Below are 24,274 nucleotides of genomic sequence, written 5' to 3' on the forward strand. Positions count from 1 at the left end.
TCCGATTTTTGGTCTTCCTTACCGGACGAATGCTTTCCAAAAACGCTGCCCGATTTTCGGAACTTTAACGGCGCCTAACCATACGAGAATCAGATCGGTGAAGAATCGCATATACCTATAATGGTCGAAGAGTCTCGACGACATCCCGACGATTTTGACGCCGGAGGTGAAGCCTGAAGCGGGACGAAAAAGGACCTACGTCCACGCTACCATTTCCGGTCTTTTCCGCAGGATTCCCCCGATTCGTTTCACTCCTGCTAACGACCACCGACGTGACGCGAAGAGCGAACTACGAACCACCGAGAAGAGACCACCTTGCCTTTGGACCGCGGCTACGACTTACTTCGGTCTTTTTGCGATCCAGGAGTCCAAACGGGCTCACCGCACAACGACCGCGAATTAACAAGGACAATTCTCTGACGCAACTGATTTCCTCCCGCCATTCGCTCCGAAGTAAAACGATCGGAAACTTTAATCAGACTTTGCTGAAAACGTGACGGTATCGTTAACCGATTTCACTGATCATTTACTGTTCTATCAAAACATACGCCCTTATTCCTTGCAAGCTTTGCATAATATTAGGCCGATTTCTGTCTAGAATAATACGATGCAAAATCTACGTTCATCTTTTGTTTTTATAATTTACTCATCTCACTGAAATAATCGTTACAGTAATGAATGTAACGTGCAGTTCAACAAGTTTGGTAAAATGCCACGCAACAACAGCTGGTATATTCAACTTTTGAAAATGGTGGAATTACGAGCCCAATTATGTACCTGACAATTATTTTCTGCAGAATACTCAACTTGTTAGGCCTAAACGTTGAAAAAATCGATCATATAAATCGATGAAAATTCAATCTTGTTGAAATTCATTTAATACACGAATTATGATGCACGTTTTCAGCAAAATGACTCAATTATCATGAAACGCGAAAATACAGTTCATCTGACTTCAATTTTGTACAGTGCTTACACGGAATTTTCAGAAAAGACACGACATCGGTTGTCTAGCAAATGGAAAATTTTAAACAATAAAGTGTAATTCTTGCTAAGATAATTCAGATTCAGTATATTATTTTAAAAGTGTGCTGAAAATCGTACGCTTGTGGCAGTTTAGTAGTAATACCGCTATAAGGCAATAAAATTGGGAACGAAACGAAAATAAAGGAAAATTAATTTCATAAAGTAGAGAGTATATAAGTATAGGTGAAGTTTATGCGATCATGTTCTCGAAGCTGCACGAGAATGTATGAAACAGATCCTCGTACGGTTAGATAAGTCGAGCGAAGGCGAGTGGCAAGGTTAACTTCATACATGCATGTGCGGAATATCTGCCTGCCTAATTGAAATGGATTCCAGATAGTTAGTTAAAATTAGCTCCGTCAAATCATTTACAAGAATCAGAGTTCCTGCGGCGCGCTGATTTCCCTTGTTCGAAGCGTGGGTCGGGATCTCGGTTCGCGTGCAGATTCGATGCAGTGAAAAATAAACACATCGAGAAGGTATACCTACGGCTAATAAGGAGAACGCACGATAAAAGTGAAACGGGGGTTTGAAACAAGAAGGCGAGCTCGAGTGAAAATAAATAAAATGGAAAAACGGTGCCGCGAGAATATATCAGCGCAAGGTATATTGAGAGGTGATGCATCGGGAAAAAAAAAAATCATAAATAACATGTAATCGCGGCGCATTATCTTCTCTACAAGACTCGCTTTCATTCCCATATATAATAAAGTGTGCGTGTGTGTGTGTTTGTGTGTAATAATACCGAGAAGAACCGTGATAAACCAATACCTCACAAGAAGCAGCTGCACTCGGCAACCGCATGTTGCTAAGACCCTTCCGTTATTAACATTATAATCATTCGATACGCGCGCGGTGGCTAAGATTTATTCTATTTTCTTTTATGCGCTCAGGACGCGCGCTGCTTCGCTAATTAGGTGATCTGGTGTATTCATATACCGGCTAATATTAATTCGATGATTTACACCCGCTGCTTCACCTGGCATTCCCACGCGGTTGGAATTCGAGGCTTTTCAATTACAAATTTAACGTGAATTGAATCACACAACGTTCTGATGTGTGCTTATTTTTTTCTTTTATCTGAACGGATTTATGGATTTCGAAAAATTGGGTGTATTTGGGGAATTTCGGACTCGACAACCGATCGTTCTGTTTGATTGAGGTTTGTTTTATTCACAAGTACGTTGATCCAGCTTCATTTACGATTTTTCTTTTTTTCGGAAAAATCAGTCGATGAAAAGCATTGATATCGATGACAACGTCAACCATTTTACTCGGTGATATTTTTATACTTTGCAAAGCCCACAATATCTGAAAAACAGCTCAACCGATTTACTTCGAATTTGAAGACAGTTCATCCCCTTTTTTATTCAATACGACCATTTGAATAGATGCAATTGAATCTGACTTCATTCCGCCTTTGGATTCATTCTTGAAAAACTTCCCTTGGTGTATCGGAATGGTTCCGTGAATTGAATATTCAAATCTAACTATCGCTGTGACTGGATCCGTGGTTTTCCAATTCTACATCTTCTGTCGTTGGGAATTTCTAGGCCTGCGGTAAACAGAAGTGTGACCGTGCGATATACGTCACTTTTTCGTTGAAAATCGCAGGTATTACCCGCTGAGGGAATAACATTGTACAAGCATCAGCCTTATAGTTAGTAATAATTCGTTGAAGAGGAGAGGTGTAAAAAAGAGCTGTAAGGACGCCCATTATAAATTCTCTAGGATTTCTTTAAAAATACAAAAAAATAGAAAGTTCTGGAACTCCAAATGAAAATGTAGACATTGATACTTCATTTCAAATCGCTTCAAAATTATAAAAAAGATTTAATACATCGTTCGATTGCATTCTACGATTATCCATTTTATTCAGAGGACGATTTCCGACAAAATGACTGAAACGGAAGTTTACTTTTAGGAGACGATTAAACATTGTGATTCGGTAATCCTAATCAACATCGGAGGAATATTTTACTATCGAGTATTCAACGATGCTAACGTGATATACAAAAAGATTTTCATTAAATCTGCACAAAACAGTCTTCCAAATAACATGAGTTATCATAGAGCGAAATTGGACGAATCTACTAGATTTCGAAGCGATTTAAAATGAAACACTGCTGTCTAAGCATATCTTCAGAACTCCAGTGTTTCCCATTTTTTGTATTTTCGAAGAGATGTTGATCGTAGCTTCCGAATATAATAATTTGACAGTAAAGTTAATAAAAGGTGCTAATTTTTGGCACACCAATCTCCTCAACGTGCGACTTACACGGATTTCCATTGCTTAAAAATTTTGCACAAATTCGTTTCGATAAGTCATCGTGCACCTGCATAATGTAACGTCCAAGCCGTCGCAGGACCCCAAGCGGCGTCCTAGTCCTCTGATCTTTCGAAAGTCATCTTCGTAGAAGTTTTTGCAGATGAAAATATATAGTTCAGATCTGTAAGCGAAGGTCACCGGCAAAGTCTCCCGGGCCTGGACCGTTCGTTTAAAAAGCATCCATCCGTCCGTCGACGGAGCGTTGCTACGTTGCTGCGCTACCACCGTGGGTGTGACCGCAGCACGGATCCTTCTTCGTCCTTTCCTAGAAGGGACGGACCGCTACACCAGCCCCCGTGTCTCCTGCCACGCCGAAGAAACCAGAGACGTGACATGACGCGTTTTTGCTCACCTGTACAACCGACGCGACAGGCGCACTCATCTCTCAATATTGTAATTAAGAAAAATTGCGAGAGATTCTGCGATGCTACGGTTGCTCGAGCCACGAAGATGTCTCAAGTGGCTGTATGACGAGTCTAAATTTCGCCGTCTTCAAAAATCTTTCTAACCAAATTTCAGACAGGTACAATGGACATCGTTAAGAGTTGAGGCCGAATCTACTGAACCGTCCGCATCAAAAGTTAGGGACAATGGAGAAACGGTTCAAATAATTTCAAGCTATGTTACTTGGGGCTAATGATAGTGAACAAGAATGAACGAACATCCTTACTGTGTAACAGAAATGATTGTCGGCAAATTGAAATCAGAGAAGCCAAGATATCAACGATTCTACGAAACGAATACTATAAACGAAAATATTTTACTCGCTTAATGTAATGTACTCACGAAACTGTAAGTCATCAGTAACTGAGAGATCCACCTTTTGCACAACATCTGGGAAAAAGGCATTTATCTAGAACTAAATGCTCGAATAGGGTCTTCCAAGGATTCAATTATATGCTGGATATACTCACTAATGGTAAGTTTAAACAGTAAAGATTCCACTGAAGTAAAAGTATCAGTCATGAAATGCCCCTGCAAAGATAGTTTTCTCTTCCTCGTCTACAGTATTTACTCAGCTAGTTACTCCTCGACACTAAATATTGCAGATCCCTCAGTTCAGTAACCGATGAAAAACGTGTTTTTGAACAATAAGTCAACCTCTCTACTTGTATGTAGTGACTTTTGACTCAAGACATAAAGTTGTGAACGTATCTCTTACACCGATCAGTGATTCGTCTCTAGAGAACGTAGAATGAACAGCACAAACCATCGAAAACCTTAGAAATTGGGATATTCAAGAAGTATTTCACTTTTGTCAAACCCAAATAGGCACTACAAAAAAGTTCAAATCTCGCAATTCCTGCCCATTCATCTTGATTATAATACTACGTCATGGTCTTAGAAAACGAACTCTTGTGAAAAAATACCCTTGGGACATGCGAGACCTTGAGACATGTCTACTTTTAAGGTCTACACAGGACTTCATCTAGCGTTTGAGCTTGACACCGATCGAGCGAGGCCCGCATGGTAAAAACGGTTGATTGTCAAGTTCTTCGAGGAATATGATTCACCTTAGTCGGACACCTTGGTGTACATCGTACACCTTTGTAGCGAATTCCGAACTGCAACGACGAATAAGTACCTACACCAAGATCTTGGGATGCCGCGGTGTAGTCGTAATATCGATGCGATGTCATAGATGACTTCATTAGGTAGGTTCATCACTCATACGTTTGCTCATTGATAATCCGTCCGATTCAAATGGTTCGAAAGAAAAATTAAATCCAAATATGCCAAAACATATCTCCAGCCAAGACGTCAACATTTTTTAGTCGGGAAAATCAATTCAACTAACAAACTGATGAGAAAAGTAATTCCTAAAGAATGGTGACGAAATTCACGAAGGAACCTCAGCGAGTACAATGAGTATCATAAAATCACTGCGAAAATTTCTACTAGTACAGAAAACTTGTGCCAAAGTTATGAACCTATCGGAATACTGTGTGTATAATTCTTATGCGATGGAGAAGCTAATCTTGATTCGAGGCACAATGAGTTATTACGTGAATTTACTCCCAAACGAACTCTCTAAAATTCATGTGACTTGATGATACGTCGGAATCACGTTTACATCCGTGAAATCACACGTTCTTCTCAAGACCATTCAACTATCCCTCGTTAATTTGTCGAATACGTGCATTCCTTGATAGGCACTTGTCGAATTAGTGCCTGTCTTGACTTTGAGTACGAGATACTGTACGCTTTACCGATGCTAATAGGAGAGCCATTTCTAAAGACTGTGGATCATTGAAGGGAATCATTGAAATTACTTGAAATTTCTCGAAACCTTACAAAATCTGTGGACTTCTATAAATTGATCCGTCGTTCATTTATTTTAAGAAGAAAAGATATTAAAAGTGAACTTGACATCTCCGGAAGACCATTTCATCTTGACGACGATCGTCGCTGGAGACTCAATGGTGTATCGAAATAAGTTGAACTAGAATAACGATAATGACTTTCGAAAATCAAGTTTTGAATTGGACAACTTTTGTGTTTAGATTGGCAGCACTTCATAAGAGCATCTTTGATGAAGTTAAAATTCGCAAAGTACACAAGATGCAACGCAAGATGAAGATGAAATTCACTTACTTCGACTATCGAAGTTTTGGGTAATGGTAAAAAATTAGTAAATTACATCATATCGATATTAGGTAAATAGCAAATTTTGTCCGTTTTCGCAATTTAGTTGCAAAAACTAAATTTTTCCCCACATATAATTTGGCGATCTGAACTTCAACCGAAGTTCAGCTCCATCTACTTACAAGTCGCATATACATCTATATTGCATACGCTGAATCACCTTAATTCAAAAACCTTTCAAACAATAATGATATTCGCTTAATCATTAATGCGGCGAAAGACAAGACAAATTGACTTTACATGTTCTGAAATTCTGAGAAAACAATTGCAGTAACGTATAATAGGAAGCGATATAATACCGCGAATGAATCTCTTCTTCCATTGCACGCAATAACGACCGGAATCCTTGTAATACACGTGATGGCCGGCAAACTGATTTAGAAGCCATTGCACACCACGATGTGTAGTTGTAACAAAAATTTCGGCGTACGCAGGCAGGTATCAGCGAGCGACGGATGGTGTATGTAAAATATGGGACACGCACGCTTCGACTTAACAATGGACGGATTTTGCATGCCAGTCAGGTACTCAGGGCCGTATGAAGTGCGGCACTAACATTTAATGAACATATGGTGTGCAGGCGTTGGGCTGGGCACATCGTATCTTTCAGCTTGTCGTAAAGCCATTTTTTTTAAATATAATGAATACGTTGAATAGTGAAAACTTCTCACGAATTTTTCAAATCAATTTAGATTGGCGGTTTTTTGAGTTTTGAATAAATATTACCTAACCTTATATAATATTATATAATATTATATAAGGTTAGGTAATTATATAATATTATATAATATTTATATTTGAGGAGGTTGATTGACCGAAGATCTGTACTTTTTGCAGATTTTATTACGAGATAGTAATGCGTTGAGTGTTTATGAGATTATTGTATCAGTGAACTATACGTAAAGACCTGTCGAAAATTCGAAGATAGAAATTATTGGAATTATGTATAAAAAAAAAAAAAAGAAATATCGATGCTTCGTTTCAAGTCACTTCAAAACGTTTAAATATTCCATGGTTTCTTTCTATTTCACGCTACGAAGACATATTGTAGTCAAAAAACTATCTTCTACGTTCTCAATATTAACCCTCTGGCTATTTTGTATAAATATCCAAACTTCACCTGTTTTCCATAATCCAATATAGAGTCAAAAGAATCTTATGCATTTGTGAGTGCGATTTAACACTTGTAAGTTTGGAAGAAAATCTACACAATTTCAAAACTACTGAAATTATTACTTTTATTTATTCAAATTAGTCTTGGAAAGTTGAACAATATATAATAATAGTACTTTCATATCTATACAGCGTAAAACACGGTCTTAAACACGAAGGTGTAAATCGTTAAGTTATAAATTGGTTGTTTCACCATATAACGATTTTTAACCAAATAAAAAAATTAACTAAATTCGGCCCCCCTTAAAGAACAATAATACTTTATTCTTAAAAAATATATTTATTCATAATTATTAGAAGTAACGATGATATAAATTTTTGATTTCATCCGAGAAAGGTTTTTAGTTAAACAAAAAAATTAACTGAAATCGGTCCCTCCGGAAGAACAATAATACTTAATTGTTAAAAAAAATATATAAGAGATCAATAATCCTCCTGGCAATAAACTGAACTGACAATTCTCAGAATCAACCTGACTCAACTATGAGTGCGAAAGACAAAGATTCGGGGATTTTAGGTCCTTTGTTATTCTACACATACCGGTGTGTAAAACGTTACTTTGCACCCGCAAAACGGACCGTAAAATCCCATTTTACGCATACGTCGGACAAAAAATACATATCAGGAGATATAAAATGAAAATAACACACTGTTTGATATTCCAGGCTATTCCTGATAGCTACTTTTTTTATACATGCTTGTAAAATTGTCGGTATTTTCATTGCGAGAAGTTTCGCCAGCGAGTACAATATAATTAATTCAGATCACGTTGAAAATGCAGGAAAAAAAAAAAATCTGATTCCGTGGGTGAAAGATCCGAGAATAAGCGAGACGTAAGAAGTCGTCGATTGGTCTTTAGCGATGACGTAGACACTGCGTGGGTGTATCGCGAAGGAGAACTATCCATATACGTGTCAGACTCCGGTGAACCGATCCGATTCATTGCTGGTGGGCAGCTGCCTACCGATCAAAATCCTTAGCTTTTTTTCACATTGAAGCTAATTACCAGATACGGCCTCGTCTTTTGTTTATTGTTCTTCTAGGATTCAATTCTTTTTTCTCGCCGTCAGCGTTTATCCAAAAAAATAATTTCTCTGCGAAACGAAATTTTTCCTAATTTCAAACTACTTTTTGTATGCTGCTACTTGAATTTGTGCAGAATACCAAAATTACAAAGACAATTCGGGAGTTGAAGGTTCCGCGTTGAATTACGAACATTTTCTAATTTGCTGTACTTCAGTTTTTAGAAGCTTTTTTGCTATTAACTTGAATATTTAATCTTTTAAACGTAGATCAGAAATTTTTTTGGAATTTTTACATACGTCTGCGATGGAACGTGCAGAATTTCTTATTGTTTCGGATGGAAGTTTCTGTTTCCAAAAGTTTAGTAGAAAAATACTTAACACGAAAGAACTTTGGAAATACGGCGCATTTGTTACTGATTCTTCGAGGAGAAACAATTTTTTTATTTTTCTAAACTTTAATTATTCGAATTTTTCACCATAACTGAAAAATATAACTGTTTCAGATACAAAGAGAAAATTGTTTTTGTTGTTCTATCTGGAAAATTTAGTATGTGTTACAAGTCCTTTCGATTGTTATCATTCTAATTACACTCATTCGTCACTATGGCAATGATTTAATGTTGATGCAACAATAAATTGATGTTTATTGGACCTTACTTGACTGATAAAATTTAGTAAATTAAACAGAGTTATTGTCTCTATATAATTATAATTGTACTGAATTATTATTTTTACTTTCCAAAAATATCCAAACAATTATTGTAACGATACGAATAGAACTTTTCAATAACTGTAACAAATGCGATTTTTTTCGATTTTAATGGTCAGAGTGGTATAGTACAGATTAATTAGACCTGAAATATTTTAATGTTAAAAAGTTTCTACTTACAATAACTTTAATAATTGTAATATCATGACTCGGAGCATTAAACAATACCACATTCTTTGTACAAATCGATATTCAACCCTCAAAAAAGACTAAAAGTTAATTCGGTGAATAGAGTAGACTAAAGATTTATATCAGCATCTGGTACTGTTGAAATGGGCAAAAAAGCATCATTTTAGATCTACAATCGGATTCAAGAATACGCGCTCATTGGCCATGCTAAATTAGCTGGGCGAGTTACGAATCACAAAGCACGTCGCGCTTGATGAAAAATGAAGCAGAACTGTTTTTCTTTTCCATCTATAGTTCATTTGCGCGACATGGAAACAATGCCGTTGAAGGACAGACAACTTGCCATCGCGTCGGATTAATGACGGGCATAAAACACCGGTCATTGTGTTTTGCGTGCACTCGAATTGGTTTCCCATTTATCTTATTCATTTTTTACATAACTTTGCATCTGCGGTGAAAATAACAGCCCAACCTGACCGAACGTGTAAAATGCTTTAATGGAACCTTGGACAAAAATATCCGTATAAACATTAACAGGCCACTCGTGTTTACCTCAAGAAATTGTAATTTCAAAGCTGCGTAACTTTGCTGAAAATCCGTGCAAGAAACAGCTCAAAAAACTCCTTCAAGCTTAAAATGTCAGCTGAATAATTACAAAGGTATTTGTTTTCGTAGGTCTCGCAAATTCGATTTCAATATACAATTTTGAACGACGGATGCAAATTAAAAAGTGCCGATTTTGTTACAATCTGGTTTCTGGTTTCTCCGGCATAAACAAAAGGCATGTTTTGCCATTTTATTATTTATATCCTGTTGTGTATGGATTTTTTCATATAATACCTCGTCCGCGATTATTTTACGGAATTCAAATAAGTGCATTTATATTTATTATTTACGTGTCATTTAAATCGGAAAGAAACACACATGGAACGACGCACCTCTCAGACTTGATATAAAAATCGTATATCGTAGTTCCGGTGGATTTGTAGTAATTACGACAAAAAGTATTTTTCATGCCTTCGTTGATCCATTAAAAAAACAAAAATATCGCTCTCACTAAAAAAAAGTTTAATGCGTATATTAAGAGAAGTGCAATGAGACAAAATCACTCCTGCAGGCATACAACGAGACTCTTGAAGGGCCATTAAGTGTAGGCAACCGATGCCTATATATCGAGTTTGCATTTTTGCTCTGCAAAGGTGACAACCAAGTGACGGCTTTAAAGAGAGAAGAAGGAAATTTTTTTCCTCCGGTTTGCTGCACGAAGTACACGAGGCGCATACTCTTGGCCTATATAATTGAAGACAGTAAAGTTCTGCGGACATAAAATCAAAGCGATAGCTTGCATATTTATGTTTCGCGATTTTACACGTACGTAAATATATGCACAGGCATGCATAAGCTTAGGTACACATCCGGTTAGCAGAGTCTTTTGTTTCGTCGTACTTTGCTGTAAATTTTATGGCCTCAAGGGGGGAACCTGCTTTAGAACGCTAAAAAAGTGTGATTTTTGCGAATATTTTTCTCGGGGACTGTGAAACTAATTTTTTCAAAACTTTTCGAGCGTTTTATTACGTATTTCGACGTTACGATAAAATTTTTTTTAATATATGAACTGAGTTTTTTTATACAAAATGTTCGGAATTATTTAAACGTCTCGACGCTGAAGTTGTTAATCGGCACTGAATTGTTTAAAAAAGCTGTGGGAATCAATTTTTAAAATTTCTTAGGCATAATTTAAGTAGCTATTGCAATACTTTTATGTTAGTATAGCAATAAATTGATCTTGTAAGGTCTTGTTCAACTGAAAAAAAATGTGTAAACTAAATTAGTCACGTGTACCAGCACAATGTTTAATAATATGAAGAATTAATTACAGGAGATCAATTACACGTATTTTCAATTTTTTTATATTTTTTTCACAAGTGTGAGCTTATATTGTTGTTAATATAAAGCCCCAATAATTAATTTTCTCTACGCACCCTTTATGCCAACAGACTCCATAAACATTTAAAGTTTCCGTTTCACCCATTTTTCACCCATCATTTTTTTTTTGGTCATAAGTATCTCCCTCGTTATTCACTACATGAAATACTGTATTTTTTCATTTGACGCGGTGGTGTCTGAGTAAAAAGAAGTTGGAACAAAAATTTCATATCTGTGGACATTTTTTCATAAGTCACTTCTAGTTGTAAGTAATATTATTTCTCAATTTCCGTAGGTAAATTTGAAGGTGACTAAAGACTCGGAGACTTTGTCAATTGAAATCATATAAACCAGACCTGAAACTAGAGTATTTTGATGATCAACGACGTGATTTTATTCGAAGACTATCACTGGCTAATTTGTGTCTGTAAAAATAGTCAGTTATCGAAAATCACTTAGGGCGAATTTTATTCGTATCACAGATCATTAGCTTTACTGTGAACATTTCATTTTCTCGGTAAATAATTCCAACACAATCAGATCCGCAATTTAACCGTTTGTCAAATTTAAATGACAAGCATACTGGATTTGCAAAATTACACAATAATTCGTGCACCTATTTTTAAAACTTGTTTCGATACACCGATGATGTTTTGATTAAAATTCAACCTGTTCGTATTCATTCCGAGTGTAATCTTATCGCTACAGGGCTTAATGCCAATAATTTTCTGCAAGATGTAGGCATAGACGTTGTATTACACGCAAATAAAAGAAAGCCTGAGCGGCAGTCACCGCAAAATCGCGAATTGAACTGCGAGCTCGTATCACGCCTATCGGCTATGTGTGGACCGAGTAAAGTGCACTCAATGCTAATTGCAGAGAGGAGAATTTTCCGAGTCAAACAGGCTTTTACCGGTAATCATTTAATTCCGAGTAAATGTTCCGTAAACTGATTGTAATCATTTAATTCCGAGTAAATGTTCCGTAAACTGATTTGCACTCATTGTTTTGCAGGGCGCAGGTTTTGATACTTTCGAGTTTATTCTTGTGAAATTATTTGTAACAAAATGGATTTTCATAAATGTAAATACGATTAAAATAGTCTGATACGAATTTGAATATAATAAAAATATGTGGCTGACAACGAGACAAATTTCATGCTTCGCAAGATCACGATTTCCTGCATTTTAAAAACATAAAAGTGTTTCGTTGAACAAGACTGCGAGCTTTTAGAAAAAATACCAAATTTGAGACAAAAGTTGGAAAACATGGAAAAATTGATTTTTTGTGTATAAAACTTGTTTCCATTATCGATCGGTTCATGAAGATCTAGCCTAAAATGGATTCCATCATGGTCGGAAAGTCACGTCACGTGTTTTTCTGTGTCGAAAACATCTTGGGTTACATTCTTTTTCATGCATGGATAAGTACGTGATAAAAATTGAAATACGAAAATCGATTATGTTCAAAGTTGAAAATGTGATCACGTGTCACTCTTGAGCAAGAGTTCTGCAACTTGCAGGACTTTTACATCTCGATACAAAATATCGGACTCGCGGGTAAATCTAAACTCTCGATTTATGAATCATAGATAATTAGAAGACTCGCCATTAGGTTATTCGTGCTGTCCAATTTTCAAGGTTAATCTTTGCGTGCCGTAATAATCGATTAATACCCAGATGATAGGAGCTTCGCAATACGGCCACAGCGTGAAACAAATATTTGACGAAAGTCAATTTTATTTAAAATTAACACGCGATAATTCAGTTAAAGAGCTGTAAATGCGCACAGCGCGGCAGAAAGAATTCGACACGGTATTTTAATAACTCTCTCACATATATATATAAAAGTAAACATATTATGCACGCACGCGTATACGCAATGCGTCCCGGTAAAAAGTGGATGTTTTTGCCTCTGTTTTTATACTTTTTGCACCATCTCTCTCACACCTTTGCTCAGCAATTCAGGGTGTATTTTTCAGAGTTATAACACATAATGCCGGTTGCACGGTATTTGGTATATCCGTTAGTATTTACGTAAGTTATAGGTTGCCCTGGAAACTATATCGCATAGTTTTCAATTCGCAGAATCATTATTCGTTGGATTCGTTTATTATGACTGCACTCTCTTTTCAATGTCGGTTTAATGTGTGGATTGAAATTATTTTTTTCACATTTTGTGCAAAAATAACGAAGTAGACTCGACGTTTGCAGGAAAACATTTATTCTCCTTCGCTCTCCGATCGCACAATATTTTTATATCGAATACGCGGAAAGACGTAAAAATGGAACACGGCCATTTTTAACGTACTTAAACACGTTATGCAAACTCCTTGTGTAGGTCTACTTAATCTGGATGTTTGAACGCATGCAGGCTGTGCAAATCCGAGGGTATAAATGCTGCATCTACACAGTTGATATATACATTTACGGTTATTGGTAAAACTGTACGGGGCTTTCCGCGTCAAATCGAACGGCCAACTTCCCTGACCTCTTTCGATTTTGTTACCCTTCTTATACGCGATCACGTACATATTGACAAGATCGACTTCAATTTTTTTCAGATTATTCAATTTTAAGAACTATGGAATCAGTCGATCAGGTCAAAAAAGTGTGTAAGAAGCAAAACGTGATCGTACAAAGCTGAATAATGTCAGTGAAACTAATCAAGTTGGGTCTAACTAAAAAAGCTTCTGTGATACAGGAAAAAATTATAAGATATTGAATTTAACTGTATTATGTGTATTTATTACGGTGCTGCAGGAAAAAATAATTTGCGAATTTCCATTGTGGCATCCTCTGAGAAGTTTGTTTAGGTTGAAAGCAAGATTCTCTTAAAAAATGAGCGTTCTGCGTTACGTCTAAGATGGCGCTTATTGGATTTTTCACTTTTTCTAAACACTTTTTTTCATTCAATAATTTTGTAGAATTGTTGTGAAAACAACATTAGGCGATATCTTTCTTTCACTTTCTATCAGTTTGAAGTGGTTTTGTATGCACAGATACCATTTGAATAGATCAAAGTAATGTAAATTCAAAAACAAAACAAATCAAATTCTCAATTTTGAACGATAAAACTAAATATGATGTAACATATACGTGATAGCAAAAAATGGAAAGCAGATATAGATTCGGAACATTAAAACCTTCATATCTATAATACTTTTTTTTTTGAAGGAAGGGGATTTCGTTGCAGACATGTGTTATCCGTTAATCTTAAAATATGGTGAGCACTAGTTTAAAAATTACAATTAGTGATACACGTGTCACTATACAATTTTTTTGCGACATTTGCGAAATTTTGACGTTATGATTACTGATATATTATGATCGCGATACGCATTACAATGCAGATTTTCGGCCCAATATTCAAGTATTTATTATTAGCTAGGAAATTACTCTATAAAAATTATGTAGATGTAATATAAATAATACAATTTTACATTATATTTCGTTATATCATGTAAAATATATATTATCACTTGTAAGTTCTAATTTACCGTTCAGCTCAGTTCGAAATTTATGGCAGCACGTTTTTTTTCAAAGTGGGGATTGTACATGAATCTTTTATATATAAAATACTTTTTTCGTGCACAAACAATCTGAAATTCAAACTCCGTTCTTAAAAATTCAAGAATCCCTGAAATCTATATTCTCAGATTTGAGAATTCTATAAAAATTCACGATCGAGCCTTTCAATGCGTACTTGAGTTATGTGAAAAGGCTTATAAATCGAAAGGGTTTAAGGGAAAAATTTTCTTCGCTCGATTTCATATTGAATAACCCGTATATAAAAGCCGGGGTCCCCTCGCAGTACCGAGACTTCTAGGTTTGTTTCGTTCCAAGTAAAATCCAGTTAGCTAACCATAACGATGCTGCTTAGATCCCAGTGGACGATTAACAATGTATATTCGCAACGGTCACGTCAACGCAACAGTGCATCCAACATAAATCTTGCGCTGCGCGTAGAGGGAAAAGTGAGTCGAGTAAAAGGATGAAGTCGAAGTTAAATCTGACGACTCCAAAACTGTCTTACAGTAAGCAGCTCGGCTCATATTATACACGGTTGAGTAATATAGTTGAAAATGATTTCATTTCTAATATGTACAATATGTACATATCTGATATGCAAAATGTAATTCACCATTTGTCCGTTTTAATGAAATTTTTACAAACATTTTCCATTTTCAATTTTTCATTGCAGATGGAAAAACATAAAAGCATTTCACCCAGCCCTAAATTCTTACATTATATCTAGAAGCTTACTATTTCACATGAGTTCTGTGAGCTAATGACGTCATGGTCGAAGGTTCAAGGTAGGTACACGACACGTGCCTAATTCGTTACCTGTGCGCCAGTTTTTGTCGAAATCAAATCACGCGTCGTGCCGATTATCTACTGGATCCGAAAAAGGACCTCATGGTCACTCATTCGCCTCACCTCGTGGAGGGTAAAAACCCCGAGCTCGTATTTACAGAGCTCTTTACACACACAATCCCTAATCGGCGTTCTCCCATTATCACACCTTTGGAGTCCAGTTCGCGTGCCGCGATCCTAATTGACCCTTAATAATCGTGCTGCAGGATCGCATGACTTCGTTTTGTAGAGATCGTGGATTGAATTTTATTTCATTCCTCGCAAACTGGAATTCCATCAAGTTTATGTTTAAACAGATGCTGTTTCTTTTTTCCTTGACAAGATATTTGCTGAGACAAAATTTATTTGCATGTTTTACCGACGAGGCGTATCAAGCAATAAACTCACACAAACGCAACTTTTTGTTTTTGTAATATTAATTTACATCACATTTCGTTAGTCAATTAAAACTCGATTTGCGAAATTTCACGTTTTCGTTAGGTCGTTAAATTTGTGCGAATTTATTTTATGCCGGTCCGATTATCACACTGATGGAACAAACTCGTATTATACAGAATTCTGATTTGTAGTGCTTTTTACAATATTTGTTGACTTCAGTGGAATAAATAATAATACTGTATAATCAGATTTAAACTGATTTATAACGCACTGCAACAGGCTACAATTCATTTGTATAATCTTTCGGCGGAAAATATTAAGTTAAGAAATTCTCATCTTACGACTATTCAACCGCTTATATAGAATAAGATCAATCCATCCTAAACAATTCCGGGATCTTTGAGATATTTGCATTCAGAGATGTTTTGCAGTCTATTCATATTGTTGAATCTATGAAGTCTAGGAACTCTCTAGTGAAGTGTTTTCACGAATTGAAAAAAAAATCATCCACTTTGATCCAATTTGTGTCAAATTGTGTCGCCTTATTTTGAAGCTCTAATGAATCTGATTTACGAGTCTAGGCATCCAAATTGTACACATCCCATATAACAGGACCAATTATACTCTCTGAATATGAATCAGTGAAAGTTTGCGAGTATCAATGTCAACTACACTGGAAACTAGTCATAAGTAAACTGATTATATCTGGTGATATATTCGTAACCTGAAATAAGTGTGACTATTTTCACTGATGTCACTAAATTTTCATCGATTCACATTTGCAGAGTGATGAAACAGATGATGGTTAAATATCAAAAAATCTGAAAAGTACATCTTCTGGTTTCAAGTCTCTCTCTATGAAACCGTACACGCTTCAAAAATATTATTCTCGTGCGGATGCCGAAATAAATCTGAAACAGTAGGTACAGCAATGTGCATTAATGGGTTTCCAGTGGTTGACTATTTTTTTACAATCAAAACTGGAACAAGCTTTCTTTCGATAGAAATTTTATATGTCTATGACCAACGCATAGTTTGTTTCATTGGCACATAAATCTTGCTTAGAAAGGAAACTCGTTCCGGTTTGATTCCAAAAAAGTAGTGTGACATTAGGAACCAATTAATGAACATTACTGTAAATGAAGATAAAATTCTTTGACAGAAATGGACTCACGATTCCTATTTCAAGGCCAATACTACTTACGGTTAGTAGTTTTCTGAATGATAATTGATATTGATCAAAGGCTCCGTGCATCAACGAGTACGAAAGGTTAACGACTAAGACGGCGGTCGGTATATTGTTCAACGTTTTTACAGGTCGAGGCTGGTTGCATAAACCCTGTCAGCACTGATTCCTCGTCGGTTGTCAGGTGTACCCTGGGCATAGTAGCATTGCGGCATGGTGACTGCTTTGTAAATATGTCACCCGGTTAGTTTGTTACACACCAGTCGCGATGCAGACTGCAGTCTCCTATGTAGGTACGTGAAACTAAATGCAGAGCTTCGCAGTTCGTGCAAAGTTAGGTAGATTATACGAGGAGAGAGAAACATCACTCACAATTAGGTGGTTTGGTACACGACGCACTGCCAGCCCAACGTTTCAATTCAAGTTAAAAGTTTCTTAATTTATGCTTCAAGTGTATTGCCTTGAGCCGTGTCGTAAAATACACCCTTAACATGTTTCTGTTGCGAAATTATCACGGTGCTGGGATTTATAACACTTACTCATGAATCCGAGTAAAACGCTTCGCGTTAGTTAATGATCTATGGTTGAAGCCGAGGCGTTAAATTCACCTGCATGAACGGTAAAAATTACCTCTCGCCGAAAATTGCATCTAAGGAACGAAAAACGAATCTTGAATTGTAATATCGTTCGAACAGCATTGATCGATAAAAAAGAATACACAATTTTGTCGATTGAATCGGATATTGTTGAAAATATTTATTTTAGCATATCATCCAGCCGATGACGAATTATAGCTTGTACGTAAACTATGCGCAGAATGTGAAAATTTGAATATTCACATTCACCTTCACTAGTTTTTCATGGCAAAGATGTGGCGCAAATATCATAAATGCCTTAAAGACGTTGCATAAAAACCGATACAAATTTTTTTAGATATTTTTAAAAACTGGAAATTTAATTAAGGTTCTTATCTTGAGTCGGCCAGTTGACCTCGCGGCATTCCATTCAGTAATGAATTAATTTGAATGGATTAAAAAAGCTTCCCGATGCTTGCCGGGGGTCGGTTCAGTATACAAATATAAAACCGCGTTCGTATAATTTAAATATTAGCATTGAATCACGCTTGTATAATTTGTTTTATACTGATTAAGTACTTTATGGTATCGCAAGACTTCCGCAACTATACGATACGTGTATCTGTCTATATACGTAGGCCTCGCGTGTCGACATTTTTGCAAATTATATTCCGCGTCCTGTGCCAATTCTAATTTGTCATTCCAGTCACGAGGACTACGCTGCTATACGTCAAGATTAAACTGTATATTCAAGCTGTTCTTCCGAACAACACGAAATTACTAACTAAAAACAAGGCTAATTGTAGCCAGCCTTGTGCACGATGAGAGGCACGTCTTGTTCATCACTATACATCTACCGTGCGTTTATTACTTCGAGTGGGGAGTCGGAGCTGTCAACAATTTTCGCAACCGGTAACGTCATGATCAAGGAATCCACACTGCCAGAAATATATGTTTTTGTTCCTTACGAAAGAAACGCTACAGACGACCAAATTAGGGTGAGTCAAGAATACCTTTCCTTGATCATTAAGCTTACCGATCGTGTGGACACCGTCATTTTCAGACACACCATGCGAACGATCGTTATTTTACAATCCCTTGCCTTGTGTATAAACTCGTATGACTCTCGTAGTGTTATTTCCAGCTGTTGTTATTTCGTGTCAGCTTGTGTGCCCCGCACCATTTAACACTTGCGCACTAACCACTTAGTTCGTAGGATTTTGTTTAGTCGCGTTTGATCAGCTACTGGCTGCTAATTCCAGCGGTGCCTAGATCGAAGAATCGAGGGGATCAGCTTATCACTGACATTCAGATGAAATTTCACAAGTCAACGACCGGTGCAGAGTACGGTTTCCCTCTCGTTTACCCTGGCAAAAGGATCAGGTTAAGACAAAAACGAAAAAAGAAGAAGTAAAAACGGAAGGAAAAAGTCAAGGTCACCGCGTAACTACGACTGCAACTACTATCTAGGCATTCCGAAGGTCGCTGAAGGGCACCGAGTCAATAGCAGCCGACATTCAACACCGGTTACGCATGCATTCGCTGGGTCAGCGATCACGGTAAAAATTAACCATCGATCTTACATCATTTGCCACAACTATGGTACCACGAATATTTTTCAATATAAAACCTACAGCGATCGGGCACTAATTGTAAATCGATGAGTGCGGTTCGGTAATTGCATTGACAACAATTGCTGCCGATTCTACTGCCGGCACAATGCTTCCATTCATTTTTCTGTTTGTCATGGTTTTTTTTTCGCTTAGTCCTGAGGTTGGGACCACCTGCAAAAGTTCTTCAAGCCCGACTCTAGGCGAAACCAATTCCTCGGGGTAAATTGCCGCGCACTGATCTGGAGTCAAGTGGCGTTCGGGTATGATTACTCGGTGCAGCTCTGATCCCCTATTCAAACATTTTTCGTCGACGGCCCGAGGGGTCGGCGCTCCTGAATGCTTAGGATCGAAAATACGAGCTTGCGAGGCTTGAGCGACCTGTTGGCTCTAGTGGTACTGACAGCCGGGAAACCGGCGACCCAAGAGCACCCTGAAAGCCATCAGCGACGTGCCACCTCTACGGAGGCGGCAATCTGGCTGAGATTTTCTGCGCCTCTGTGTGCCGCGTGTGCTGCGCATATTGACTATTGTGCGCACAAGCCTTGGCAAAGCTGGGCTGCGTGCGCCTAAACCTGCGCAACGTGAGATGCGCCGACGGTTGAGAGTCGTGATGGTGGGGAAAGCGGGCTGCAGGTTGCCTCCGTCGCCTCTGCACACCTACCGCGGCAATTGCTGCAATTGCAATCGCATGCATTCCCCTGTTTCACATTTCCGCCTCACCCCTCGACGCTCAGATCGCCGCGGCCGGTAGGATCAAAGGAACGGGGTCCCACCAAACGCTGCCAATTTTACATTTGCACGTTTTTTGCATTCGATCGTTTTCACTTTATATTCCTCGTTCTGGATGTTGTTTTTTTTTCATTTTTTCATGCTCAGCCGTCAGTTTTCAGACGCTTGTAAAGACTCGTCCATTTTTATTATATCCTGGCTATATGTTGATTTCTCTAGACTCTTCGTCCCATACGGAGCACGTATAATCTGCCGGATAATCGGAGGACCATTATGTCCAACGTATACTAGCACATATCTCGTGTAGTACACCAGCACTTCACCTTGCTCAGTTTCCCGCAAAAACGCTGCCCTCATCTTATGACCGGAACTCGGTACAATCAGTGCTTCGTTAGGCTTTCTTTTCTAATAGAATTAAAAAACCGAAAAATTAGACGCAATTGCAGTATCGTGCTAGTAAACTGAGAATACTTATAACTATTCCACCTTAGATCGCAGGCAGGAGTATGATTTAGCTACGGTGATGGTAAGACATGTTTAAAAAAAAAACCATTGGATGCCACTGGTATAATTGGACCTGAATGTTGTCACTGATGTTTTTACGGCACGTGTGTAACTGGTGATCGAGCTTCGGATTTCTGATTCTCGACATTAATCTGGATTATCCGTCACGATGAGTCCAATGATATGTTTCTAGATGATGGTTATTGAGCAATAACTTCATACAGGCAAGGCGCTACAAACTTTAAGAGCGACGATCAAATTGCTTTGAGAAAGGTACTCAGGAAAGGTACCGAAATGTGCACTTGCCACATCATGTGATTCCATTAGCAAATTGAACTAATTCGCGATGGGTTTTTGCGCAATTGAGTGTTCAGTTTCCTGAGACTGTAAGAGTGAAGCTCATAGATCGTTTGGTGGAATCTTGTTACTGACCAAAACTGCGATATTGCTCTAAACAACGAAATCTATTTACGTCAGTGAAACTCATTTCCATCACATGTCCCACCATTGGCTTATATCATCAGTGTTTTGCGAATATATGTAAAGCTCTCATTCAGAATCCGGAGGGAGACCTAGGTAGAAGGTTGAAAGCCGTGCACGTACCACCATCGGACTATCTTGATTAGATAACCTAACCTAACCTAAAATTGCCTAACTTTGAAAAGATCCATGACATATAAGAAAGAGCAATCGGAGAATAAGAGAAACGCAAAAAGATGCGGGGTTATCCTATATGTATGTGAACGTTTCTTCGAATTCAATATTTAATAATTGAGATGACTCTGCCCAACTTGGGTACCAGTTTCCAAGCTGAGACATCCTTATGTAGGCAGTAGCTGAGCTCTTCGTTACATATGTCACTGCACGTACACGAGCATGTGTGCAGGCATCTGTGAACGGTCCACGATTGATACATAAACTGCAGTCTCCGTTACGAAACGGACATCTTACCAAAATGCGGGTTGGTAACCTTTCCGTTTTTGGTGGAAGTGAAAGTCCAATTTTCGTATGCATGAACTAGGCTTGATCCTCTCATTCTCTGAGAGAGAAATCTCAATTTACTCAATCTACTCCTCCGTTTTTTCGACGGTTGATCTAATTGTGATCAAAAACAAGATCTTATCGGAATCAGATACAACCTTACAATTACTACCCACGTAAAGCAACCTGCATCGGGCTGTTGATATATGTATATTCCATTAAATCACACACGAAAAAGTTGAAAGTAGAATTATTGACTTGCTGATAATTAATATGTACATACGTACAGGTTATGCCCGAATGTTTAGTAAATATTTATATGTTGAGAAATTTTAATAATTAAGTTTAAAAAAAGTTCACTCGATTACTTCACTCCATGGTAATTCCCACAACAATTGAACCCTTATGGTTAGACAAGATATATTTAGTTATTCAGCGTCAAACGTAGATGCAGAAACTCTAAGCGTCAGTTTTATTCGTAAGAAAGTGTGTTACTTTTTTTCGTTTTGTGAATTTGACGAAAACGCGAGTACAATCAATTTTTTGTAGTAGCAATTAATTTGTAATCTTGCAAAATTACATGCGCAGAGTATGTAAATTCATTTCTCAGAATCGCGACAAATCGCTGGTCAATGGCAGAAACGTACCTGTTCAATGTTTGAGCTCGCTTTTCTGTATAAGAAGTTTAAAGATCACCATGAGGATATTTCGTAAAAATAACACTGCCAAAACTAAATATATTCGACTCAAACCGTGTAATAATGAACTTTTGAGATCTGTCGGTGTTGAACACAACTGCCAGCGACAACTGTGAGAATTTTTGAGGTTACGTTTACGACGGTTGGTCGCCCTGGCAAACAGCCGTTCTCGGATTCCTGCGCATGCGTATTAAATTTTAGCAGACGACGGACCATGCGGTCGTTAAGAATTCACTCTGTGTACGTGTATGTATACGAACAAGTGTTCGCTTGAGAACTCGTCCGGAATTCGACAACTCCGTAAAAATGTAGATCTCGCTCGTTCGAGGTGTGGCCAATGTTAGTATAGCCGACTGGTTGAATAGAGGTGCCGCGGGTGAATAAATGTAACGAAGAACTGACGCGTATGAACCACTCCTCGTTTGTTATTTGTCTGCATTTGCGACCGTGCGCAGAGGGCATGTTCCGCGTGAGAAATAAAATAATGAAAGTGATTTACACGAGATATCGCTCGACAAATTAAACGGATTTCCGTAGATGACCTCGCGCATTCAAGACTGCGGCGAGTAGTCGAGTTTGTAACGAAAAGAAAACCAATTTATTAGTATTACGCGACACTTAGATGCGTGGCGAATCCAATGAGACCAGATGCCGCGGATTATATATTTTTTCATTGCATTTTTCTACCATATTATTATTCTTCGTTATTTTTGCTCTCAGCGACTCGAGTCAAGCGACAGACTCAAACCAAGACTGGAACGATCACGTTACCTGGGTGTGCACGATTAATTAATACCCAAGTTGCCTTGTTACCTCGCTTATTCGCTACTTTTGGTTTGTTTTTCACCAAATGTAAGCTTTTCTTTCTGTTTTTTTTTTCTTTTTTATATAAAAGATGCTGTCCTAATTATGGTAGAGTTCGAATTCTCGCCGATGAGAAATCTTATTACGACTTGTCAATTGTTGTCTAATCTAAAAAATTGAAGTGTCCTTCGATTTACCATGGCCGTAATTTTTTATTCTTCCTTTCTTAATTCTTTTTTAATATAACGTTTATGTTCCTTACACAATATTGTTCACAACGAAATTCTTCAAGCTTATTGTGATCGTCGAAAGCAGTTTTCAGTGTAAAAAATTCAGGAACAAATTATGTTACTTGTGAGAGAAATATTAATTTTTGAAAAGACAGAAGTATACTGTATAATCCATAAGACTAAAACTGTATAAATCGATCCTGATATTGTTCTGACCTTGCGAAGAATTCCTCGTTTAGAGAATAAGATGTTAAGGTGTACTGGGGAAAGTTAGTGAAGGAGAAGAAATCATTTAAAAATCCCCAGTAGTTTTATTCGCGCCTATACTGTACCAACAATAAAAAGAATCTAAACAAATTTGAATAACACTGTAGGATATCAAATATTCGAAACAGGTTTTATAGCTCGAACGTCCAAAACGATTTAACCCTGTTATTGTTTATACAATTCTAATGTTTCCGACAATGAGCTGATTCGCAAACATTGGTGCAACATTTTTTTCTTCCTTCAACTCTTAACTCAGACTAAGTCCATTTATCCTCGATCGACTGGACTCGTGTGATCCTTGATCAGATTTCTGAGGTGTTCGAAGCCCTCGCTACCTACAGCAGTCCCTTAGAATTTTTCTGGGTACCCAAGCACCAACGTAGATCACATTTGCCACGGCCGCACGCTATCCACGTCTGCTACTTGGCGTCTTTCCGCAAGACCGACATCATTCTCTTAACCGCGCCAAATACAATTCCATGACCCACGCCGCGTCTAACAGAATTCTAGAGGTAAGAAAATCTCCGAGTAGGCAGCCTGAAAATGGTTGCTCTTCGAGTATAGACAGCGTTGTCCTCGGTCACTCCTTTAAAGATGAATCACTGCGAGTCCTCGGCAACGGCTTAAGGGTCATTAAGCAAACAGATAGGCGGCCATTACTCACGCGTATAACGCGCTTAACTCTGAACTTCACGCACGCAGATCGTTTTCCTTGCCGCATGCATCTGTTATGATACGTAGCTGTACGTGTACCAATTCACCCAGTAACTGATGAATATGTCACAAACTACGCCTCGACAAGACGCAAAGCTACGTTTCTCCGAAACTTGGCAGAAATCTCAGATTGTTGATCTTTTCTGGAGTAACTGAAACTGGCCGCCTCAAGTCTGGAAATTTCCCAAAACAATTT

Source organism: Neodiprion pinetum, chromosome 3 (genome assembly GCF_021155775.2).
Source record: "Neodiprion pinetum isolate iyNeoPine1 chromosome 3, iyNeoPine1.2, whole genome shotgun sequence".
In the NCBI taxonomy this organism is placed as follows: domain Eukaryota; kingdom Metazoa; phylum Arthropoda; class Insecta; order Hymenoptera; family Diprionidae; genus Neodiprion; species Neodiprion pinetum.